The sequence below is a fragment of the Crinia signifera genome, chromosome 3, assembly GCF_055691185.1.
Source record: "Crinia signifera chromosome 3, ASM5569118v1, whole genome shotgun sequence".
Taxonomy (NCBI): domain Eukaryota; kingdom Metazoa; phylum Chordata; class Amphibia; order Anura; family Myobatrachidae; genus Crinia; species Crinia signifera.
Genome location: NC_139219.1, coordinates 108,225,753 through 108,249,114, shown reverse-complemented (window position 1 = coordinate 108,249,114; position 23,362 = coordinate 108,225,753). Strand labels below are relative to the sequence as shown.

The 23,362-nt window shown below is 45.0% G+C and overlaps 10 non-coding genes across 10 annotated transcripts; 5 read left to right on the top strand and 5 right to left on the bottom strand.

Annotated features, from left to right (window-relative positions):
- The first annotated feature begins 10,332 nt into the window (after positions 1-10,332).
- On the top strand, positions 10,333-10,405 carry TRNAK-CUU (transfer RNA lysine (anticodon CUU)). Its single transcript has one exon. It is a non-coding gene; the product is annotated as a tRNA-Lys (tRNA).
- A 1,048-nt stretch (positions 10,406-11,453) lies between these two features.
- On the top strand, positions 11,454-11,526 carry TRNAK-CUU (transfer RNA lysine (anticodon CUU)). The gene has a single exon. It is a non-coding gene; the product is annotated as a tRNA-Lys (tRNA).
- A 1,188-nt stretch (positions 11,527-12,714) lies between these two features.
- TRNAG-GCC (transfer RNA glycine (anticodon GCC)) lies at positions 12,715-12,785 on the bottom strand. Its single transcript has one exon. It is a non-coding gene; the product is annotated as a tRNA-Gly (tRNA).
- A 156-nt stretch (positions 12,786-12,941) lies between these two features.
- TRNAK-CUU (transfer RNA lysine (anticodon CUU)) lies at positions 12,942-13,014 on the top strand. Its single transcript has one exon. It is a non-coding gene; the product is annotated as a tRNA-Lys (tRNA).
- Positions 13,015-13,835: 821 nt separating this feature from the next.
- On the bottom strand, positions 13,836-13,906 carry TRNAG-GCC (transfer RNA glycine (anticodon GCC)). The gene has a single exon. It is a non-coding gene; the product is annotated as a tRNA-Gly (tRNA).
- A 1,050-nt stretch (positions 13,907-14,956) lies between these two features.
- TRNAG-GCC (transfer RNA glycine (anticodon GCC)) lies at positions 14,957-15,027 on the bottom strand. Its single transcript has one exon. It is a non-coding gene; the product is annotated as a tRNA-Gly (tRNA).
- Positions 15,028-17,197: 2,170 nt separating this feature from the next.
- Positions 17,198-17,268, bottom strand: TRNAG-GCC (transfer RNA glycine (anticodon GCC)). The gene has a single exon. It is a non-coding gene; the product is annotated as a tRNA-Gly (tRNA).
- Positions 17,269-20,786: 3,518 nt separating this feature from the next.
- Positions 20,787-20,859, top strand: TRNAK-CUU (transfer RNA lysine (anticodon CUU)). The gene has a single exon. It is a non-coding gene; the product is annotated as a tRNA-Lys (tRNA).
- Positions 20,860-21,680: 821 nt separating this feature from the next.
- On the bottom strand, positions 21,681-21,751 carry TRNAG-GCC (transfer RNA glycine (anticodon GCC)). Its single transcript has one exon. It is a non-coding gene; the product is annotated as a tRNA-Gly (tRNA).
- Positions 21,752-23,028: 1,277 nt separating this feature from the next.
- On the top strand, positions 23,029-23,101 carry TRNAK-CUU (transfer RNA lysine (anticodon CUU)). The gene has a single exon. It is a non-coding gene; the product is annotated as a tRNA-Lys (tRNA).
- The last annotated feature ends 261 nt before the right edge of the window (positions 23,102-23,362 follow it).

Sequence of the window (23,362 nt, the reverse complement as noted above, 5' to 3'; positions counted from 1 at the left end):
AGGCGAGAATTCTACCACTGAACAACCAATGCTTCACATTTTACACCTTGGTTACTTACACATCTTTATCAAGATGTGAAACCAAGCATGATTCTCAGTGTACTGAATGTGGTAGCCTAGATCTACTTTAATAGCTTGTAGGGCACTCCTTGGCTTGAGTGGCCTTTTTGTCACACCACAGTAACCAAGCCTGGCTAGCTCAGTCGGTAGAGCATGAGACTCTTAATCTCAGTGTCGTGGGTTCGAGCCCCACGTTGGGCGGTGTTTTTTCCCAGAATTCTAGAGGTGAGGTCTCTGTCACTATACAACCAAATGTGTTTTATTTGAAACTTAAAAGAGGTGTACATCAGTGAGTGAAACCAAGCAGGAATCTCAGGATCTACTAAATGTGGAAACCTTGCTTTGGTTTTATAGATTGAAGGGCAATCCTTGCCTTGCCATGATGCCATAACACTGTAAAAAAGCCTAGCTATCTGAGTCAATAGCGAATAAGACTCCAAATCTAAGAGTCATTTGCTTTGAGCACAACATTGGGTGGTGTTTATTCCCTTTTCAGATCCATGCCTCCCTCATGGCAGGCGAGAATTCTACCACAAAACCACAAGATTCTACCACTAAATCATTGTATGTTGAATTCAATACCTGCACCACCAAAATGCAAAGAGCCAGGCACTCTTTAACAAAATATATCGCTGTTTCAGGTGTACATCAGTGGGTGAAACCATGCAGGAATATTAGGATCTACTGAATGTGGAAACTTTGCTTTGGTTTAATAGTGTAGATTGAAGAGCAAGCGTTGCCTTGCCTTGATGCTACAACACTGTAACAAAGCCTGGACAGCTAAGTCAATAGAAATAAAACTCCCAAGCTAAGAGTCATATGCTTTTAGTACAACATTTGTTTGGTGTTTATTCCCTTTTCAGATCCAGACCTCTCTCTTGGCAGGTGTGAATTCTACCACTAAACCACAAGATTCTACCATTAATTTATTGTATGTGGAATTCTATACCTGCACCACCAAAATGCAAAGAGCCAGCCACTCTTTAACAAAATATACCATAATTTCAGTTAAACTTGAGTACTGCATTGGCCGGGAATCGAACCCCAGGCCTCCCGCGTGGCAGGCGAGAATTCTACCGCTGAACAACCAATGCTTCACATTTTACACCATGGTTACTTACACATCTTTATCAATGTGTGAAACCAAGCATGAATCTCAGTGTACTGAATGTGGTAGCCTAGATCTACTTTAATAGCTTGTATTGCACTCCTTGGCTTGAGTGGCCTTTTTGTCACACCACAGTAACCAAGCCTGGCTAGCTCAGTCGGTAGAGCATGAGACTCTTAATCTCAGTGTCGTGGGTTCGAGCCCCACGTTGGGCGGTGTTTTTTCCCAGAATTCTACAGGCGAGATCTCTGTCACTACACAACCAAACGTGTTTTATTTGAAACTTAAAAGCGGTGTACATCAGTGTGTGAAACCAAGCAGGAATCTCAGGATCTACTAAATGTGGAAACCTTGCTTTGGTTTTATAGATTGAAGGGCAATCCTTGCCTTGCCATGATGCCATAACACTGTAAAAAAGCCTAGCTATCTGAGTCAATAGCGAATAAGACTCCAAATCTAAGAGTCATTTGCTTTGAGCACAACATTGGGTGGTGTTTATTCCCTTTTTAGATCCATGCCTCCCTCATGGCAGGCGAGAATTCTACCACTAAACCACAAGATTCTACCACTAAATCATTGTATGTTAAATTCTATACCTGCACCACCAAAATGCAAAGAGCCAGGCACTCTTTAACAAAATATATCGCTGTTTCAGGTGTACATCAGTGGGTGAAACCATGCAGGAATATCAGGATCTACTGAATGTGGAAACTTTGCTTTGGTTTAATAGTGTAGATTGAAGAGCAAGTGTTGCCTTGCCTTGATGCTACAACACTGTAACAAAGCCTGGCCAGCTTAGTTAATAGAAATAAAACTCCCAAGTGTCATGAACCCCGGTTCCCGCACTGCTCGCATGCGCCCCTTACCGGCACGCTGGGGTAGTGTCCTCCGTAGGTCAGCTGCCGGCACAGTCGGCAATCCCTGGCGTGATGTCTTTTGCTCCCAAGTCACCCCTGCGTCACTGTAAGCTCCAGGTGTATTCCCTGATCAAGTTGCGGGTCACATGATCCAGGTAAACTCCATCTTACTTCCTGGTCTGTGTGCTGCTGCTGCTGCGGCTAATTCCATCACCTGCGTCTGATTCCCTAATCACCTGGAGGGATAAATACCCAGCTCACAGTCTCCTCCTTGTCTTGAACAACTCGTCAGTTTACCTGTGAGTTCTCCAGCGTTAAGCTCCTGTCAAGACTCCCCACGTGCTCCAGAGGTCCGGTTTTCCTGAGTCCGCTGTCACCTGTGTTACTCTCAGCGTCCTGGTCATTCTACTCCTGCCAGAAGTCTCCACGTGTTTCCATCTGCCGTGTGATCCTGTCTTCTCGTGCAGCCCAGGTTACTTGCTCAGTGTCCGGTTATCCGTGGGTTCCGTGCCCGTCTCCTCTCGGCTCTCAGGCCGCTCCAGTGATCCCCAGTATCGGCTCCCTAGCCGCCCCAGTGATTCCAGCGATCCCCAGTGATCTCAAGTACCGGCTCCTTAGCCGCTCCAGCGATCCCCAGTGATCTCAAGTACTGGCTCCTTAGCCGCTCCAGCGATCCCCAGTGATCTCAAGTACCGGCTCCTTAGCCGCTCCAGCGATCCTCAGTGATCTCAAGTACCGGCTCCCTAGCCGCTCCAGCGATCCCCAGTGATCTCAAGTATCGGCTCCCTAGCCGCTCCGGTATTTCTCATTGTCTCCAGTGTCCCCCTGTGTTACCTTCACGTCATCCCCGGCTTCCAGGCCGCATCCCACTACTCTCAAGAACCCTCCGTGTTGCTGTATAGCATTCAGTGCCATCGATCACCATCGATGGTTTTCGTACCCCATTAAAGACTCTTGTTATCCAAACTCTGCTAAAGTCACAGGGGAACCTGGGCAGAGGGCCGCGACCTGGTCGGCAGTTGCAGCTAAGTCCATATCCCCTTGCGGGGGTCCCTGGTGAATACCACTGTCGGCTTAGACCCCGCGCCTCTACCTTAGGTCTCAGCCAATCCTCTGTGTCCCCGGCAGTTCAGCTCTCTCCTGTCTCTGTGCATGAGCTCCAGCTATCTCAAGCCTCCTCGCTTCCAGTTCCCTGCGCCCTCCACTGGCGCACCCAGGTCAGTGCCGGGAACACAGACAGTCCAGGCCGTGACAGATTGTTCAAGACCGATGGACTCGGCACGCGACCATAGTGTGGGGCCAGCGGCGCTTCAAGATGTCACCTCGCGTGTAGAGACGCAAGAAGCGACGCAGCAGCAGGTGATTACATACCTCCAGGATGTGTCCACTCGTCTGGATTCTCTCCAGCAGTCCCTCCGGCCACCTCCGCCACCAGTATCTAATCAGCCTGCCACTCATGCTTCTACATATTTCCCTCGTCTTCAGCTGCCTACTCCTAATAAATATGATGGCAATCCCAAGGCCTGTAGAGGCTTTCTAAACCAATGTGACATTCACTTTGAACTTTTACCACAGAACTTTCCGACTGCCAGAACCAAGATAGCATATATTGTCTCCTTGCTGTCAGGTTCTGCCCTAGATTGGATATCACCCCTCTGGGAAAGATCTGATCCAATTCTCACCGATTATGAGAGATTCGTCTCTATCTTCCGACGGATATTCGATGAGCCAGGAAGGCCTGTGTCAGCCTCTACAGAAATTCTCCGTATCAAACAGGGCTCTCGTTCCATGGGTCAATTCGTGGTTCAGTTTCAGACCCTTGCCTCCGAGCTCAAATGGAACAATGAGGCGCTAACAGCCGCCTTCTGGTTGGGCGTCTCAGAGCGCATCAAAGACGAACTTGCCACCCGAGATCTCCCCGAGCAGCTGGAAGATTTAATCTCCTTGTGTGTTAAAATAGACCTGCGCCTAAGAGAGCGAGGTTTAGAAAAATTAAAGAAAGTAGTTCCCCGAGTCCCGCCTCCGTCTCAGCACCGTCCTGCGACAACCTCCACAGAAGAACCTATGCAAATAGGTAGATCTAGGTTATCTACAGATGAACGGTCCAGGAGACAAAGAGAAAAATTATGTATCTACTGTGCCGCCCCCGGTCACTTCATTGGGTCCTGTCCCGAGCGTCCGGGAAACGCCAAGTCCTAACCTGCAGTGGGGGAGTCAGGTTAGGTTGTCTCAGTAAAGCTCCTCCCACCAATGACTTAATTCTACCTGTTGCCCTTGTGTCCCCTGTGGGTACCCTGAAAGTTTCAGCCCTGGCAGACTCCGGGGCTGCAGGGAACTTTATCTCAGCCGAGCTGGTAAAGAAGTGCAAAATCCCAATCCTGCCTCTTCCCCAGCCTCACTACCTCACAGCGGTGGATGGAAGCAGGATCCGCGGAAGTGATATTGTGTATCGGACAGTCCCTGTCTCATTCCACGTAGGGGTACTTCATCAAGAATGTATGGACTTCCTGGTCATTCCTAAATCTTCTTATGATCTTGTGTTAGGATTACCATGGCTACAACTCCACAACCCTCGTATCGATTGGAGATCTCTCCAAATTGTGGAATGGAGCGATTATTGCCAGAGACATTGCTTGACTGAAGTAACTCCAGTCCGATCTTCCACAGTCAAAAGCCTTCCAGGTCTTCCATCAGCATATTATTCTTTCAGCGATGTCTTCAGTGAACAAGCCGCTGATGTTCTGCCTCCACACCGCCGATGGGATTGTCCCATCAATCTCCTCCCTGGGAAGTCCCCTCCTAAGGGGCGTACCTACCCCCTGTCAATCCCTGAGACCAAAGCGATGTCTGAATACATTCAAGAAAATCTCCAGAAAGGGTTCATCCGACCCTCTACCTCCCCTGCTGGTGCAGGATTCTTTTTCGTGAAAAAAAAAGATGGAGGGTTACGCCCATGCATAGATTATAGAGGCCTCAATGAGATAACCATCAAGAACAGTTATCCTCTTCCCTTGATCACTGAACTATTTGATCGTATCAAAGGGGCAAAAATTTTTACCAAGCTTGACCTCCGAGGGGCGTATAACCTAATCAGAATTCGCCAAGGCGACGAATGGAAGACTGCCTTCAACACTAGAGATGGGCATTACGAGTATCTAGTGATGCCCTTCGGTCTCAGTAATGCACCTGCTGTCTTTCAAGAATTCGTCAATGAAATTTTCAGAGATGTCCTATACAAATATCTTGTTGTATATCTCGATGATATTTTGATTTTTTCCTCAGATCTCCAGTCTCATCGGTCTCAAGTCAAAGAAGTGCTGTCCCGTTTACGTGCTAATAAATTGTACGGTAAACTCTCCAAGTGCACATTCGAAGTTCCCCAGATACCCTTCCTAGGGTATATCGTATCCGGCTCAGAGTTGCGAATGGATCCCGCAAAACTCGAAGCCATCGATAGTTGGTCCCAACCAACCACTCTCAAAGCAGTCCAGCGTTTTATTGGCTTTGCCAACTACTACAGAAAATTTGTCAAAGGATTCTCCACTCTCATCGCCCCCATCACAGCCCTCACCCAAAAAGGTGCCAATCCAGCTGTCTGGTCCGAAGAAGCCTTGTCCGCATTCCACCTGCTAAAACAAGCCTTCATTTCTGCACCCATTCTCCGGCAGCCAGATACAGACAAACCTTTCCTCTTGGAAGTCGACGCCTCTAATGTGGGTGTTGGGGCTGTGCTCTCTCAAGTCACAGACGATGGCAAACAGCACCCCTGTGGGTTTTTCTCCCGGAAATTCCTCCCTGCCGAGAAAATCTATTCCATTGGCGATCAGGAGTTGTTGGCAATTAAACTTGCACTGGAAGAATGGCGATATCTGTTAGAAGGGGCCAAGTTTCCCGTGTCCATCTTCACAGATCACAAGAACTTACTGTACGTCCAGACCGCCCAGTGTCTTAATTCCCGCCAAGCTCGCTGGTCCTTATTCTTCTCACGATTTAGTTTTAAAATTTTCTATCGTCCTGGGTCCCAGAATATAAAAGCCGATGCACTGTCCCGCTCTATGGAAGATGACACAGTGCTCCTACGGCTTTTGCGGCCACCCATGTGTCACCTGTGCCACCTCGAGGAAAGATGCTAGTTTTACCTGAGCTTCAGCCCAAAATCTTGTCTTGGGCTCACGCCTCGCCCTTCTCCGGTCACCCAGGTGTTCACAAAACCCTGGAAATTCTTCGCCGGTCATATTGGTGGCCTCACATGAAAAAGGATGTCCAGGATTTCGTGGCCTCATGTCCTACCTGTGCCCAACATAAAGTCCATCGTCAGTCCCCTGCAGGTACTCTCCTTCCATTGCCCATTCCCACGCGTCCCTGGACGCACATTTCCATGGACTTTATTTCTGAACTCCCAAAGTCTCAAGAATGTAATACCATCTGGGTGGTGGTAGACCGGTTCTCCAAAATGGCACATTTCATTCCATTGACTGGCCTGCCCTCTGCTCCCAAGCTCGCCCAGATCTTCATCCAACACATCTTTCGAACTCATGGACTTCCCACAGATATTGTCTCCGATCGTGGAGTGCAATTTGTAGCCCGCTTTTGGAGAGCTCTCTGTTCTGCCCTGAAAGTGAAATTGAACTTTTCCACAGCGTACCACCCGCAGTCTAATGGGCAAACAGAGAGAGTTAACCAAGACCTAGAAGCATTTCTGCGCCTGTATGTGTCCTCGTCACAAGACAACTGGGTCAACTGGCTGCCTTGGGCTGAATTTGCCCACAACTTCAGATACCACACAGCTACTGGCTACTCTCCTTTCTACGTAGTCTATGGTCATCACCCTCGACCACCGATCTTTGAGCCCTTACCAGTTTTGGAAGTGCCTGCCGCATCTTCCACCCTCAAACATTTTTCGCAAGTTTGGAAAAATGTACATGTTTCTCTCAAGAAAGCCTCAAAGAGATACAAGTTCTTTGCTGACCGTAAAAGAAGAGCAGTTCCTCAGTTAAAGCCTGGCGACAAGGTCTGGCTTTCCATTCGAAATATCCGCCTCCGAGTCCCGTCCATGAAGTTCGCCCCCCGATTCATTGGGCCATTCCCTGTGATCCAAAGGATCAATCCCGTAGCTTATAAGCTGAAGCTACCACCATACCTGAAGATCCCAAATTCCTTCCACATATCCTTACTGCGACCTCTTGTTCTCAACCGGTTCCAAAGTACCACTCCTGAGCTCCCCAGAGTTTATACCCATCGAGGGGTTGAATTCGAGGTCGATAAGGTGGTGGATTCTCGCAAAAGATATGGAAATATCCAATACCTCATCGATTAGAAGGGCTATGGCCCGGAAGAAAGAAGCTGGATCAATGCTGCAGATGTGCATGCTCCCCGTTTGATTGCAGCCTTTCATAAAGACAATCCAAGTAAGCCCAAAGGGTGTTCGGTGCCCACCCTTAAAGGGGGGGGTACTGTCATGAACCCCGGTTCCCGCACTGCTCGCATGCGCCCCTTACCGGCACGCTGGGGTAGTGTCCTCCGTAGGTCAGCTGCCGGCACAGTCGGCAATCCCTGGCGTGATGTCTTTTGCTCCCAAGTCACCCCTGAGTCACTGTAAGCTCCAGGTGTATTCCCTGATCAAGTTGCGGGTCACATGATCCAGGTAAACTCCATCTTACTTCCTGGTCTGTGTGCTGCTGCTGCGGCTAATTCCATCACCTGCGTCTGATTCCCTAATCACCTGGAGGGATAAATACCCAGCTCACAGTCTCCTCCTTGCCTTGAACAACTCGTCAGTTTACCTGTGAGTTCTCCAGCGTTAAGCTCCTGTCAAGACTCCCCACGTGCTCCAGAGGTCCGGTTTTCCTGAGTCCGCTGTCACCTGTGTTACTCTCAGCGTCCTGGTCATTCTACTCCTGCCAGAAGTCTCCACGTGTTTCCATCTGCCGTGTGATCCTGTCTTCTCGTGCAGCCCAGGTTACTTGCTCAGTGTCCGGTTATCCGTGGGTTCCGTGCCCGTCTCCTCTCGGCTCTCAGGCCGCTCCAGTGATCCCCAGTATCGGCTCCCTAGCCGCCCCAGTGATTCCAGCGATCCCCAGTGATCTCAAGTACCGGCTCCTTAGCCGCTCCAGCGATCCCCAGTGATCTCAAGTACCGGCTCCTTAGCCGCTCCAGCGATCCCCAGTGATCTCAAGTACCGGCTCCTTAGCCGCTCCAGCGATCCTCAGTGATCTCAAGTACCGGCTCCCTAGCCGCTCCAGCGATCCCCAGTGATCTCAAGTATCGGCTCCCTAGCCGCTCCGGTATTTCTCATTGTCTCCAGTGTCCCCCTGTGTTACCTTCACGTCATCCCCGGCTTCCAGGCCGCATCCCACTACTCTCAAGAACCCTCCGTGTTGCTGTATAGCATTCAGTGCCATCGATCACCATCGATGGTTTTCGTACCCCATTAAAGACTCTTGTTATCCAAACTCTGCTAAAGTCACAGGGGAACCTGGGCAGAGGGCCGCGACCTGGTCGGCAAATGCAGCTAAGTCCATATCCCCTTGCGGGGGTCCCTGGTGAATACCACTGTCGGCTTAGACCCCGCGCCTCTACCTTAGGTCTCAGCCAATCCTCTGTTTCCCCGGCAGTTCAGCTCTCTCCTGTCTCCGTGCATGAGCTCCAGCTATCTCAAGCCTCCTCGCTTCCAGTTCCCTGCGCCCTCCACTGGCGCACCCAGGTCAGTGCCGGGAACACAGACAGTCCAGGCCGTGACACCAAGCTAAGAGTCATATGCTTTCAGTACAACATTTGTTTGGTGTTTATTCCCTTTTCAGATCCAGACCTCTCTCTTGGCAGGTGGGAATTCTACCACTAAACCACAAGATTCTACCATTAATTTATTGTATGTGGAATTCTATACCTGCACCACCACAATGCAAAGAGCCAGCCACTCTTTAACAAAATATACCATAATTTCAGTAAAACTTGAGTACTGCATTGGCCGGGAATCGAACCCGGGCCTCCCGCGTGGCATGCGAGAATTCTACCACTGAACAACCAATGCTTCACATTTTACTTTGCGGTTACTTACCCATTTTCCTCAATGTGTGAAACCAAGCATGCATCTCAGTGTACTGAATGTGGTAGCCTAGATCTACTTTAATAGCTTGTAGGGCACTCCTTGGCTTGAGTGGCCTTTTTGTCACACCACAGTAACCAAGCCTGGCTAGCTCAGTCGGTAGAGCATGAGACTCTTAATCTCAGTGTCGTGGTTTCGAGCCCCACGTTGGGTGTTGTTTTTTCCCAGAATTCTACAGGCGAGATCTCTGTCACTACACAACCAAACTTGTTTTATTTGAAACTTAAAAGCGGTGTACATCAGTGTGTGAAACCAAGCAGGAATCTCAGGATCTACTAAATGTGGAAACCTTGCTTTGGTTTTATAGATTGAAGGGCAATCCTTGCCTTGCCATGATGCCATAACACTGTAAAAAAGCCTAGCTATCTGAGTCAATAGCGAATAAGACTCCAAATCTAAGAGTCATTTGCTTTGAGCACAACATTGGGTGGTGTTTATTCCCTTTTCAGATCCATGCCTCCCTCATGGCAGGCGAGAATTCTACCACTAAACCACAAGATTCTACCACTAAATCATTGTATGTTAAATTCTATACCTGCACCACCAAAATGCAAAGAGCCAGGCACTCTTTAACAAAATATATCGCTGTTTCAGGTGTACATCAGTGGGTGAAACCATGCAGGAATATCAGGATCTACTGAATGTGGAAACTTTGCTTTGGTTTAATAGTGTAGATTGAAGAGCAAGTGTTGCCTTGCCTTGATGCTACAACACTGTAACAAAGCCTGGCCAGCTTAGTTAATAGAAATAAAACTCCCAAGCTAAGAGTCATATGCTTTCAGTACAACATTTGTTTGGTGTTTATTCCCTTTTCAGATCCAGACCTCTCTCTTGGCAGGTGGGAATTCTACCACTAAACCACAAGATTCTACCATTAATTTATTGTATGTGGAATTCTATACCTGCACCACCACAATGCAAAGAGCCAGCCACTCTTTAACAAAATATACCATAATTTCAGTAAAACTTGAGTACTGAATTGGCCGGGAATCGAACCCAGGCCTCCCGCGTGGCAGGCGAGAATTCTACCACTGAACAACCAATGCTTCACATTTTACTTCACGGTTACTTACCCATTTTCCTCAATGTGTGAAACCAAGCATGAATCTCAGTGTACTGAATGTGGTAGCCTAGATCTACTTTAATAGCTTGTAGGGCACTCCTTGGCTTGAGTGGCCTTTTTGTCACACCACAGTAACCAAGCCTGGCTAGCTCAGTCGGTAGAGCATGAGACTCTTAATCTCAGGGTCGTGGGTTCGAGCCCCACGTTGGGCGGTGTTTTTTCCCAGAATTCTATAGGCGAGATCTCTGTCACTACACAACCAAACGTGTTTTATTTGAAACTTAAAAGAGGTGTACATCAGTGTGTGAAACCAAGCAGGAATCTCAGGATCTACTAATTGTGGAAACCTTGCTTTGATTTTATAGATTGAAGGGCAATCCTTGCCTTGCCATGATGCCATAACACTGTAAAAAAGCCTAGCTATCTGAGTCAATAGCGAATAAGACTCCAAATCTAAGAGTCATTTGCTTTGAGCACAACATTGGGTGGTGTTTATTCCCCTTTCAGATCCATGCCTCCCTCATGGCAGGCGAGAATTCTACCACTAAACCACAAGATTCTACCACTAAATCATTGTATGTTGAATTCTATACCTGCACCACCAAATTGCAAAGAGCCAGGCACTCTTTAACAAAATATATCGCTGTTTCAGGTGTACATCAGTGGGTGACACCATGCAGGAATATCAGGATCTACTAAATGTGGAAACTTTGCTTTGGTTTAATAGTGTAGATTGAAGAGCAAGCGTTGCCTTGCCTTGATGCTACAACACTGTAACAAAGCCTGGCCAGCTTAGACAATAGAAATAAAACTCCCAAGCTAAGAGTCATATGCTTTTAGTACAACATTTGTTTGGTGTTTATTCCCTTTTCAGATCCAGACCTCTCTCTTGGCAGGTGGGAATTCTACCACTAAACCACAAGATTCTAACATTAATTTATTGTATGTGGAATTCTATACCTGCACCACCACAATGCAAAGAGCCAGCCACTCTTTAACAAAATATACCATAATTTCAGTAAAACTTGAGTACTGAATTGGCCGGGAATCGAACCCGGGCCTCCCGCGTGGCAGGCGAGAATTCTACCACTGAACAACCAATGCTTCACATTTTACTTCACGGTTACTTACCCATTTTCCTCAATGTGTGAAACCAAGCATGAATCTCAGTGTACTGAATGTGGTAGCCTAGATCTACTTTAATAGCTTGTAGGGCACTCCTTGGCTTGAGTGGCCTTTTTGTCACACCACAGTAACCAAGCCTGGCTAGCTCAGTCGGTAGAGCATGAGACTCTTAATCTCAGGGTCGTGGGTTCGAGCCCCACGTTGGGCGGTGTTTTTTCCCAGAATTCTATAGGCGAGATCTCTGTCACTACACAACCAAACGTGTTTTATTTGAAACTTAAAAGAGGTGTACATCAGTGTGTGAAACCAAGCAGGAATCTCAGGATCTACTAATTGTGGAAACCTTGCTTTGATTTTATAGATTGAAGGGCAATCCTTGCCTTGCCATGATGCCATAACACTGTAAAAAAGCCTAGCTATCTGAGTCAATAGCGAATAAGACTCCAAATCTAAGAGTCATTTGCTTTGAGCACAACATTGGGTGGTGTTTATTCCCCTTTCAGATCCATGCCTCCCTCATGGCAGGCGAGAATTCTACCACTAAACCACAAGATTCTACCACTAAATCATTGTATGTTGAATTCTATACCTGCACCACCAAATTGCAAAGAGCCAGGCACTCTTTAACAAAATATATCGCTGTTTCAGGTGTACATCAGTGGGTGACACCATGCAGGAATATCAGGATCTACTAAATGTGGAAACTTTGCTTTGGTTTAATAGTGTAGATTGAAGAGCAAGCGTTGCCTTGCCTTGATGCTACAACACTGTAACAAAGCCTGGCCAGCTTAGACAATAGAAATAAAACTCCCAAGCTAAGAGTCATATGCTTTTAGTACAACATTTGTTTGGTGTTTATTCCCTTTTCAGATCCAGACCTCTCTCTTGGCAGGTGGGAATTCTACCACTAAACCACAAGATTCTAACATTAATTTATTGTATGTGGAATTCTATACCTGCACCACCAAAATGCAAAGAGCCAGGCACTCTTTAACAAAATATATCGCTGTTTCAGGTGTACATCAGTGGGTGAAACCATGCAGGAATATCAGGATCTACTGAATGTGGAAACTTTGCTTTGGTTTAATAGTGTAGATTGAAGAGCAAGCGTTGCCTTGCCTTGAAGCTACAACACTGTAACAAAGCCTGGCCAGCTTAGTCAATAGAAATAAAACTCCCAAGCTAAGAGTCATATGCTTTTAGTACAACATTTGTTTGGTGTTTATTCCCTTTTCAGATCCAGACCTCTCTCTTGGCAGGTGGGAATTCTACCACTAAACCCCAAGATTCTACCATTAATTAATTGTATGTGGAATTCTATACCTGCACCACCAAAATGCAAAGAGCCAGCCACTCTTTAACAAAATATACCATAATTTCAGTAAAACTTGAGTACTGCATTGGCCGGGAATCGAACCCGGGCCTCCCGCGTGGCAGGCGAGAATTCTACCACTGAACAACCAATGCTTCACATTTTACTTCACGGTTACTTACCCATTTTCCTCAATGTGTGAAACCAAGCATGCATCTCAGTGTACTGAATGTGGTAGCCTAGATCTACTTTAATAGCTTGTAGGGCACTCCTTGGCTTGAGTGGCCTTTTTGTCACACCACAGTAACCAAGCCTGGCTAGCTCAGTCGGTAGAGCATGAGACTCTTAATCTCAGGGTCGTGGGTTCGAGCCCCACGTTGGGCGGTGTTTTTTCCCAGAATTCTATAGGCGAGATCTCTGTCACTACACAACCAAACGTGTTTTATTTGAAACTTAAAAGAGGTGTATATCAGTGTGTGAAACCAAGCAGGAATCTCAGGATCTACTAAATGTGGAAACCTTGCTTTGATTTTATAGATTGAAGGGCAATCCTTGCCTTGCCATGATGCCATAACACTGTAAAAAAGCCTAGCTATCTGAGTCAATAGCGAATAAGACTCCAAATCTAAGAGTCATTTGCTTTGAGCACAACATTGGGTGGTGTTTATTCCCCTTTCAGATCCATGCCTCCCTCATGGCAGGCGAGAATTCTACCACTAAACCACAAGATTCTACCACTAAATCATTGTATGTTAAATTCTATACCTGCACCACCAAATTGCAAAGAGCCAGGCACTCTTTAACAAAATATATCGCTGTTTCAGGTGTACATCAGTGGGTGACACCATGCAGGAATATCAGGATCTACTAAATGTGGAAACTTTGCTTTGGTTTAATAGTGTAGATTGAAGAGCAAGCGTTGCCTTGCCTTGATGCTACAACACTGTAACAAAGCCTGGCCAGCTTAGACAATAGAAATAAAACTCCCAAGCTAAGAGTCATATGCTTTTAGTACAACATTTGTTTGGTGTTTATTCCCTTTTCAGATCCAGACCTCTCTCTTGGCAGGTGGGAATTCTACCACTAAACCACAAGATTCTAACATTAATTTATTGTATGTGGAATTCTATACCTGCACCACCAAAATGCAAAGAGCCAGACACTCTTTAACAAAATATACCATAATTTCAGTAAAACTTGAGTATTGCATTGGCCGGGAATCGAACCCGGGCCTCCCGCGTGGCAGGCGAGAATTCTACCACTGAACAACCAATGCTTCACATTTTACTTCATGGTTACTTACCCATTTTCCTCAATGTGTGAAACCAAGCATGCATCTCAGTGTACTGAATGTGGTAGCCTAGATCTACTTTAATAGCTTGTAGGGCACTCCTTGGCTTGAGTGGCCTTTTTGTCACACCACAGTAACCAAGCCTGGCTAGCTCAGTCGGTAGAGCATGAGACTCTTAATCTCAGGGTCGTGGGTTCGAGCCCCACGTTGGGTGGTGTTTTTTCCCAGAATTCTACAGGCGAGATCTCTGTCACTACACAACCAAACGTGTTTTATTTGAAACTTAAAAGAGGTGTACATCAGTGTGTGAAACCAAGCAGGAATCTCAGGATCTACTAAATGTGGAAACCTTGCTTTGGTTTTATAGATTGAAGGGCAATCCTTGCCTTGCCATAATGCCATAACACTGTAAAAAAGCCTAGCTATCTGAGTCAATAGCGAATAAGACTCCAAATCTAAGAGTCATTTGCTTTGAGCACAACATTGGGTGGTGTTTATTCCCCTTTCAGATCCATGCCTCCCTCATGGCAGGCGAGAATTCTACCACTAAACCACAAGATTCTACCACTAAATCATTGTATGTTAAATTCTATACCTGCACCACCAAATTGCAAAGAGCCAGGCACTCTTTAACAAAATATATCGCTGTTTCAGGTGTACATCAGTGGGTGACACCATGCAGGAATATCAGGATCTACTAAATGTGGAAACTTTGCTTTGGTTTAATAGTGTAGATTGAAGAGCAAGCGTTGCCTTGCCTTGATGCTACAACACTGTAACAAAGCCTGGCCAGCTTAGACAATAGAAATAAAACTCCCAAGCTAAGAGTCATATGCTTTTAGTACAACATTTGTTTGGTGTTTATTCCCTTTTCAGATCCAGACCTCTCTCTTGGCAGGTGGGAATTCTACCACTAAACCACAAGATTCTAACATTAATTTATTGTATGTGGAATTCTATACCTGCACCACCAAAATGCAAAGAGTCAGACACTCTTTAACAAAATATACCATAATTTCAGTAAAACTTGAGTATTGCATTGGCCGGGAATCGAACCCGGGCCTCCCGCGTGGCAGGCGAGAATTCTACCACTGAACAACCAATGCTTCACATTTTACTTCATGGTTACTTATCCATTTTCCTCAATGTGTGAAACCAAGCATGCATCTCAGTGTACTGAATGTGGTAGCCTAGATCTACTTTAATAGCTTGTAGGGCACTCCTTGGCTTGAGTGGCCTTTTTGTCACACCACAGTAACCAAGCCTGGCTAGCTCAGTCGGTAGAGCATGAGACTCTTAATCTCAGGGTCGTGGGTTCGAGCCCCACGTTGGGTGGTGTTTTTTCCCAGAATTCTACAGGCGAGATCTCTGTCACTACACAACCAAACGTGTTTTATTTGAAACTTAAAAGAGGTGTACATCAGTGTGTGAAACCAAGCAGGAATCTCAGGATCTACTAAATGTGGAAACCTTGCTTTGGTTTTATAGATTGAAGGGCAATCCTTGCCTTGCCATGATGCCATAACACTGTAAAAAAGCCTAGCTATCTGAGTCAATAGCGAATAAGACTCCAAATCTAAGAGTCATTTGCTTTGAGCACAACATTGGGTGGTGTTTATTCCCTTTTCAGATCCATGCCTCCCTCATGGCAGGCGGAATTCTACCACTAAACCACAAGATTATACCACTAAGTCATTGTATGTTGAATTCTATACCTGCACCACCAAAATGCAAAGAGCCAGGCACTCTTTAACAAAATATATCGCTGTTTCAGGTGTACATCAGTGGGTGAAACCATGCAGGAATATCAGGATCTACTGAATGTGGAAACTTTGCTTTGGTTTAATAGTGTAGATTAAAGAGCAAGTGTTGCCTTGCCTTGATGCTACAACACTGTAACAAAGCCTGGCCAGCTTAGTTAATAGAAATAAAACTCCCAAGCTAAGAGTCATATGCTTTCAGTACAACATTTGTTTGGTGTTTATTCCCTTTTCAGATCCAGACCTCTCTCTTGGCAGGTGGGAATTCTACCACTAAACCACAAGATTCTACCATTAATTTATTGTATGTGGAATTCTATACCTGCACCACCAAAATGCAAAGAGCCAGCCACTCTTTAACAAAATATACCATAATTTCAGTAAAACTTGAGTACTGCATTGGCCGGGAATCGAACCCGGGCCTCCCGCGTGGCAGGCGAGAATTCTACCATTGAACAACCAATGCTTCACATTTTACTTCACGGTTACTTACCCATTTTCCTCAATGTGTGAAACCAAGCATGCATCTCAGTGTACTGAATGTGGTAGCCTAGATCTACTTTATTAGCTTGTAGGGCACTCCTTGGCTTGAGTGGCCTTTTTGTCACACCACAGTAACCAAGCCTGGCTAGCTCAGTCGGTAGAGCATCCGACTCTTAATCTCAGGGTCGTGGGTTCGAGCCCCATGTTGGGCGGTGTTTTTTCCCAGAATTCTATAGGCGAGATCTCTGTCACTACACAACCAAACGTGTTTTATTTGAAACTTAAAAGAGGTGTACATCAGTGTGTGAAACAAAGCAGGAATCTCAGGATCTACTAAATGTGGAAACCTTGCTTTGGTTTTATAGATTGAAGGGCAATCCTTGCCTTGCCATGATGCCATAACACTGTAAAAAAGCCTAGCTATCTGAGTCAATAGCGAATAAGACTCCAAATCTAAGAGTCATTTGCTTTGAGCACAACATTGGGTGGTGTTTATTCCCTTTTCAGATCCATTCCTCCCTCATGGCAGGCGAGAATTCTACCACTAAACCACAAGATTCTACCACTAAATCATTGTATGTTGAATTCTATACCTGCACCACCAAAATGCAAAGAGCCAGGCACTCTTTAACAAAATATATCGCTGTTTCAGGTGTACATCAGTGGGTGACACCATGCAGGAATATCAGGATCTACTAAATGTGGAAACTTTGCTTTGGTTTAATAGTGTAGATTGAAGAGCAAGCGTTGCCTTGCCTTGATGCTACAACACTGTAACAAAGCCTGGCCAGCTTAGACAATAGAAATAAAACTCCCAAGCTAAGAGTCATATGCTTTTAGTACAACATTTGTTTGGTGTTTATTCCCTTTTCAGATCCAGACCTCTCTCTTGGCAGGTGGGAATTCTACCACTAAACCACAAGATTCTAACATTAATTTATTGTATGTGGAATTCTATACCTGCACCACCAAAATGCAAAGAGCCAGACACTCTTTAACAAAATATACCATAATTTCAGTAAAACTTGAGTATTGCATTGGCCGGGAATCGAACCCGGGCCTCCCGCGTGGCAGGCGAGAATTCTACCACTGAACAACCAATGCTTCACATTTTACTTCATGGTTACTTACCCATTTTCCTCAATGTGTGAAACCAAGCATGCATCTCAGTGTACTGAATGTGGTAGCCTAGATCTACTTTAATAGCTTGTAGGGCACTCCTTGGCTTGAGTGGCCTTTTTGTCACACCACAGTAACCAAGCCTGGCTAGCTCAGTCGGTAGAGCATGAGACTCTTAATCTCAGGGTCGTGGGTTCGAGCCCCACGTTGGGTGGTGTTTTTTCCCAGAATTCTACAGGCGAGATCTCTGTCACTACACAACCAAACGTGTTTTATTTGAAACTTAAAAGAGGTGTACATCAGTGTGTGAAACCAAGCAGGAATCTCAGGATCTACTAAATGTGGAAACCTTGCTTTGGTTTTATAGATTGAAGGGCAATCCTTGCCTTGCCATGATGCCATAACACTGTAAAAAAGCCTAGCTATCTGAGTCAATAGCGAATAAGACTCCAAATCTAAGAGTCATTTGCTTTGAGCACAACATTGGGTGGTGTTTATTCCCTTTTCAGATCCATGCCTCCCTCATGGCAGGCGGAATTCTACCACTAAACCACAAGATTATACCACTAAGTCATTGTATGTTGAATTCTATACCTGCACCACCAAAATGCAAAGAGCCAGGCACTCTTTAACAAAATATATCGCTGTTTCAGGTGTACATCAGTGGGTGAAACCATGCAGGAATATCAGGATCTACTGAATGTGGAAACTTTGCTTTGGTTTAATAGTGTAGATTAAAGAGCAAGTGTTGCCTTGCCTTGATGCTACAACACTGTAACAAAGCCTGGCCAGCTTAGTTAATAGAAATAAAACTCCCAAGCTAAGAGTCATATGCTTTCAGTACAACATTTGTTTGGTGTTTATTCCCTTTTCAGATCCAGACCTCTCTCTTGGCAGGTGGGAATTCTACCACTAAACCACAAGATTCTACCATTAATTTATTGTATGTGGAATTCTATACCTGCACCACCAAAATGCAAAGAGCCAGCCACTCTTTAACAAAATATACCATAATTTCAGTAAAACTTGAGTACTGCATTGGCCGGGAATCGAACCCAGGCCTCCCGCGTGGCAGGCGAGAATTCTACCACTGAACAACCAATGCTCCACATTTTACTTCACGGTTACTTACCCATTTTCCTCAATGTGTGAAACCAAGCATGCATCTCAGTGTACTGAATGTGGTAGCCTAGATCTACTTTAATAGCTTGTAGGGCACTCCTTGGCTTGAGTGGCCTTTTTGTCACACCACAGTAACCAAGCCTGGCTAGCTCAGTCGGTAGAGCATGAGACTCTTAATCTCAGGGTCGTGGGTTCGAGCCCCACATTGGACGGTGTTTTTTCCCAGAATTCTATAGGCGAGATCTCTGTCACTACACAACCAAACGTGTTTTATTTGAAACTTAAAAGAGGTGTACATCAGTGTGTGAAACCAAGCAGGAATCTCAGGATCTACTAAATGTGGAAACCTTGCTTTGGTTTTATAGATTGAAGGGCAATCCTTGCCTTGCCATGATGCCATAACACTGTAAAAAAGCCTAGCTATCTGAGTCAATAGCGAATAAGACTCCAAATCTAAGAGTCATTTGCTTTGAGCACAACATTGGGTGGTGTTTATTCCCTTTTCAGATCCATGCCTCCCTCATGGCAGGTGAGAATTCTACCACTAAACCACAAGATTCTACCACTAAATCATTGTATGTTGAATTCTATACCTGCACCACCAAAATGCAAAGAGCCAGGCACTCTTTAACAAAATATATCGCTGTTTCAGGTGTACATCAGTGGGTGAAACCATGCAGGAATATCAGGATCTACAAAATGTGGAAACTTTGCTTTGGTTTAATAGTGTAGATTAAAGAGCAAGCGTTGCCTTGCCTTGATGCTACAACACTGTAACAAAGCCTGGCCAGCTTAGACAATAGAAATAAAACTCCCAAGCTAAGAGTCATATGCTTTTAGTACAACATTTGTTTGGTGTTTATTCCCTTTTCAGATCCAGACCTCTCTCTTGGCAGGTGGGAATTCTACCACTAAACCACAAGATTCTAACATTAATTTATTGTATGTGGAATTCTATACCTGCACCACCAAAATGCAAAGAGCCAGACACTCTTTAACAAAATATACCATAATTTCAGTAAAACTTGAGTACTGCATTGGCCGGGAATCGAACCCGGGCCTCCCGCGTGGCAGGCGAGAATTCTACCATTGAACAACCAATGCTTCACATTTTACTTCACGGTTACTTACCCATTTTCCTCAATGTGTGAAACCAAGCATGCATCTCAGTGTACTGAATGTGGTAGCCTAGATCTACTTTATTAGCTTGTAGGGCACTCCTTGGCTTGAGTGGCCTTTTTGTCACACCACAGTAACCAAGCCTGGCTAGCTCAGTCGGTAGAGCATGCGACTCTTAATCTCAGGGTCGTGGGTTCGAGCCCCACGTTGGGCGGTGTTTTTTCCCAGAATTCTATAGGCGAGATCTCTGTCACTACACAACCAAACGTGTTTTATTTGAAACTTAAAAGAGGTGTACATCAGTGTGTGAAACAAAGCAGGAATCTCAGGATCTACTAAATGTGGAAACCTTGCTTTGGTTTTATAGATTGAAGGGCAATCCTTGCCTTGCCATGATGCCATAACACTGTAAAAAAGCCTAGCTATCTGAGTCAATAGCGAATAAGACTCCAAATCTAAGAGTCATTTGCTTTGAGCACAACATTGGGTGGTGTTTATTCCCTTTTCAGATCCATTCCTCCCTCATGGCAGGCGAGAATTCTACCACTAAACCACAAGATTCTACCACAAAATCATTGTATGTTGAATTCTATACCTGCACCACCAAAATGCAAAGAGCCAGGTACTCTTTAACAAAATATATCGCTGTTTCAGGTGTACATCAGTGGGTGAAACCATGCAGGAATATCAGGATCTACTAAATGTGGAAACTTTGCTTTGGTTTAATAGTGTAGATTGAAGAGCAAGCGTTGCCTTGCCTTGATGCTACAACACTGTAACAAAGCCTGGCCAGCTTAGACAATAGAAATAAAACTCCCAAGCTAAGAGTCATATGCTTTTAGTACAACATTTGTTTGGTGTTTATTCCCTTTTCAGATCCAGACCTCTCTCTTGGCAGGTGGGAATTCTACCACTAAACCACAAGATTCTAACATTAATTTATTGTATGTGGAATTCTATACCTGCACCACCAAAATGCAAAGAGCCAGACACTCTTTAACAAAATATACCATAATTTCAGTAAAACTTGAGTACTACATTGGCCGGGAATCGAACCCAGGCCTCCCGCGTGGCAGGCGAGAATTCTACCACTGAACAACCAATGCTTCACATTTTACTTCACGGTTACTTACCCATTTTCCTCAATGTGTGAAACCAAGCATGCATCTCAGTGTACTGAATGTGGTAACCTAGATCTACTTTAATAGCTTGTAGGGCACTCCTTGGCTTGAGTGGCCTTTTTGTCACATCACAGTAACCAAGCCTGGCTAGCTCAGTCGGTAGAGCATGAGACTCTTAATCTCAGGGTCGTGGGTTCGAGCCCCACGTTGGGCGGTGTTTTTTCCCAGAATTCTACAGGCGAGATCTCTGTCACTACACAACCAAACGTGTTTTATTTGAAACTTAAAAGAGGTGTACATCAGTGTGTGAAACCAAGCAGGAATCTCAGGATCTACTAAATGTGGAAACCTTGCTTTGGTTTTATAGATTGAAGGGCAATCCTTGCCTTGCCATGATGCCATAACACTGTAAAAAAGCCTAGCTATCTGAGTCAATAGCGAATAAGACTCCAAATCTAAGAGTCATTTGCTTTGAGCACAACATTGGGTGGTGTTTATTCCCTTTTCAGATCCATGCCTCCCTCATGGCAGGCGAGAATTCTACCATTAAACCACAAGATTCTACCACTAAATCATTGTATGTTGAATTCTATACCTGCACCACAAAAATGCAAAGAGCCAGGCACTCTTTAACAAAATATATCGCTGTTTCAGGTGTACATCAGTGGGTGAAACCATGCAGGAATATCAGGATCTACTGAATGTGGAAACTTTGCTTTGGTTTAATAGTGTAGATTGAAGAGCAAGCGTTGCCTTGCCTTGATGCTACAACACTGTAACAAAGCCTGGCCAGCTTAGTCAATAGAAATAAAACTCCCAAGCTAAGAGTCATATGCTTTTAGTACAACATTTGTTTGGTGTTTATTCCCTTTTCAGATCCAGACCTCTCTCTTGGCAGGTGGGAATTCTACCACTAAACCACAAGATTCTAACATTAATTTATTGTATGTGGAATTCTATACCTGCATCACCAAAATGCAAAGAGCCAGACACTCTTTAACAAAATATACCATAATTTCAGTAAAACTTGAGTACTGCATTGGCCGGGAATCGAACCCGGGCCTCCCGCGTGGCAGGCGAGAATTCTACCACTGAACAACCAATGCTTCACATTTTACTTCACGGTTACTTACCCATTTTCCTCAATTTGTGAAACCAAGCATGCATCTCAGTGTACTGAATGTGGTAGCCTAGATCTACTTTAATAGCTTGTATTGCACTCCTTGGCTTGAGTGGCCTTTTTGTCAAATCACAGTAACCAAGCCTGGCTAGCTCAGTCGGTAGAGCATGAGACTCTTAATCTCAGGGTCGTGGGTTCGAGCCCCACGTTGAGCGGTGTTTTTTCCCAGAATTCTACAGGCGAGATCTCTGTCACTACACAACCAAACGTGTTTTATTTGAAACTTAAAAGAGGTGTACATCAGTGTGTGAAACCAAGCAGGAATCTCAGGATCTACTAAATGTGGAAACCTTGCTTTGGTTTTATAGATTGAAGGGCAATCCTTGCCTTGCCATGATGCCATAACACTGTAAAAAAGCCTAGCTATCTGAGTCAATAGCGAATAAGACTCCAAATCTAAGAGTCATTTGCTTTGAGCACAACATTGGGTGGTGTTTATTCCCTTTTCAGATCCATGCCTCCCTCATGGCAGGCGAGAATTCTACCACTAAACCACAAGATTATACCACTAAATCATTGTATGTTGAATTCTATACCTGCACCACCAAAATGCAAAGAGCCAGGCACTCTTTAACAAAATATATCGCTGTTTCAGGTGTACATCAGTGGGTGAAACCATGCAGGAATATCAGGATCTACTGAATGTGGAAACTTTGCTTTGGTTTAATAGTGTAGATTGAAGAGCAAGTGTTGCCTTGCCTTGATGCTACAACACTGTAACAAAGCCTGGCCAGCTTAGTCAATAGAAATAAAACTCCCAAGCTAAGAGTCATATGCTTTTAGTACAACATTTGTTTGGTGTTTATTCCCTTTTCAGATCCAGACCTCTCTCTTGGCAGGTGGGAATTCTACCACTAAACCACAAGATTCTAACATTAATTTATTGTATGTGGAATTCTATACCTGCACCACCAAAAAGCAAAGAGCCAGACACTCTTTAACAAAATATACCATAATTTCAGTAAAACTTGAATACTGCATTGGCCGGGAATCGAACCCGGGCCTCCCGCGTGGCATGCGAGAATTCTACCACTGAACAACCAATGCTTCACATTTTACTTCACGGTTACTTACCCATTTTCCTCAATTTGTGAAACCAAGCATGCATCTCAGTGTACTGAATGTGGTAGCCTAGATCTACTTTAATAGCTTGTAGGGCACTCCTTGGCTTGAGTGGCCTTTTTGTCACACAACAGTAACCAAGCCTGGCTAGCTCAGTCGGTAGAGCATGAGACTCTTAATCTCAGGGTCGTGGGTTCGAGCCCCACGTTGGGCGGTGTTTTTTCCCAGAATTCTACAGGCGAGATCTCTGTCACTACACAACCAAACGTGTTTTATTTGAAACTTAAAAGAGGTGTACATCAGTGTGTGAAACCAAGCAGGAATCTCAGGATCTACTAAATGTGGAAACCTTGCTTTGGTTTTATAGATTGAAGGGCAATCCTTGCCTTGCCATGATGCCATAACACTGTAAAAAAGCCTAGCTATCTGAGTCAATAGCGAATAAGACTCCAAATCTAAGAGTCATTTGCTTTGA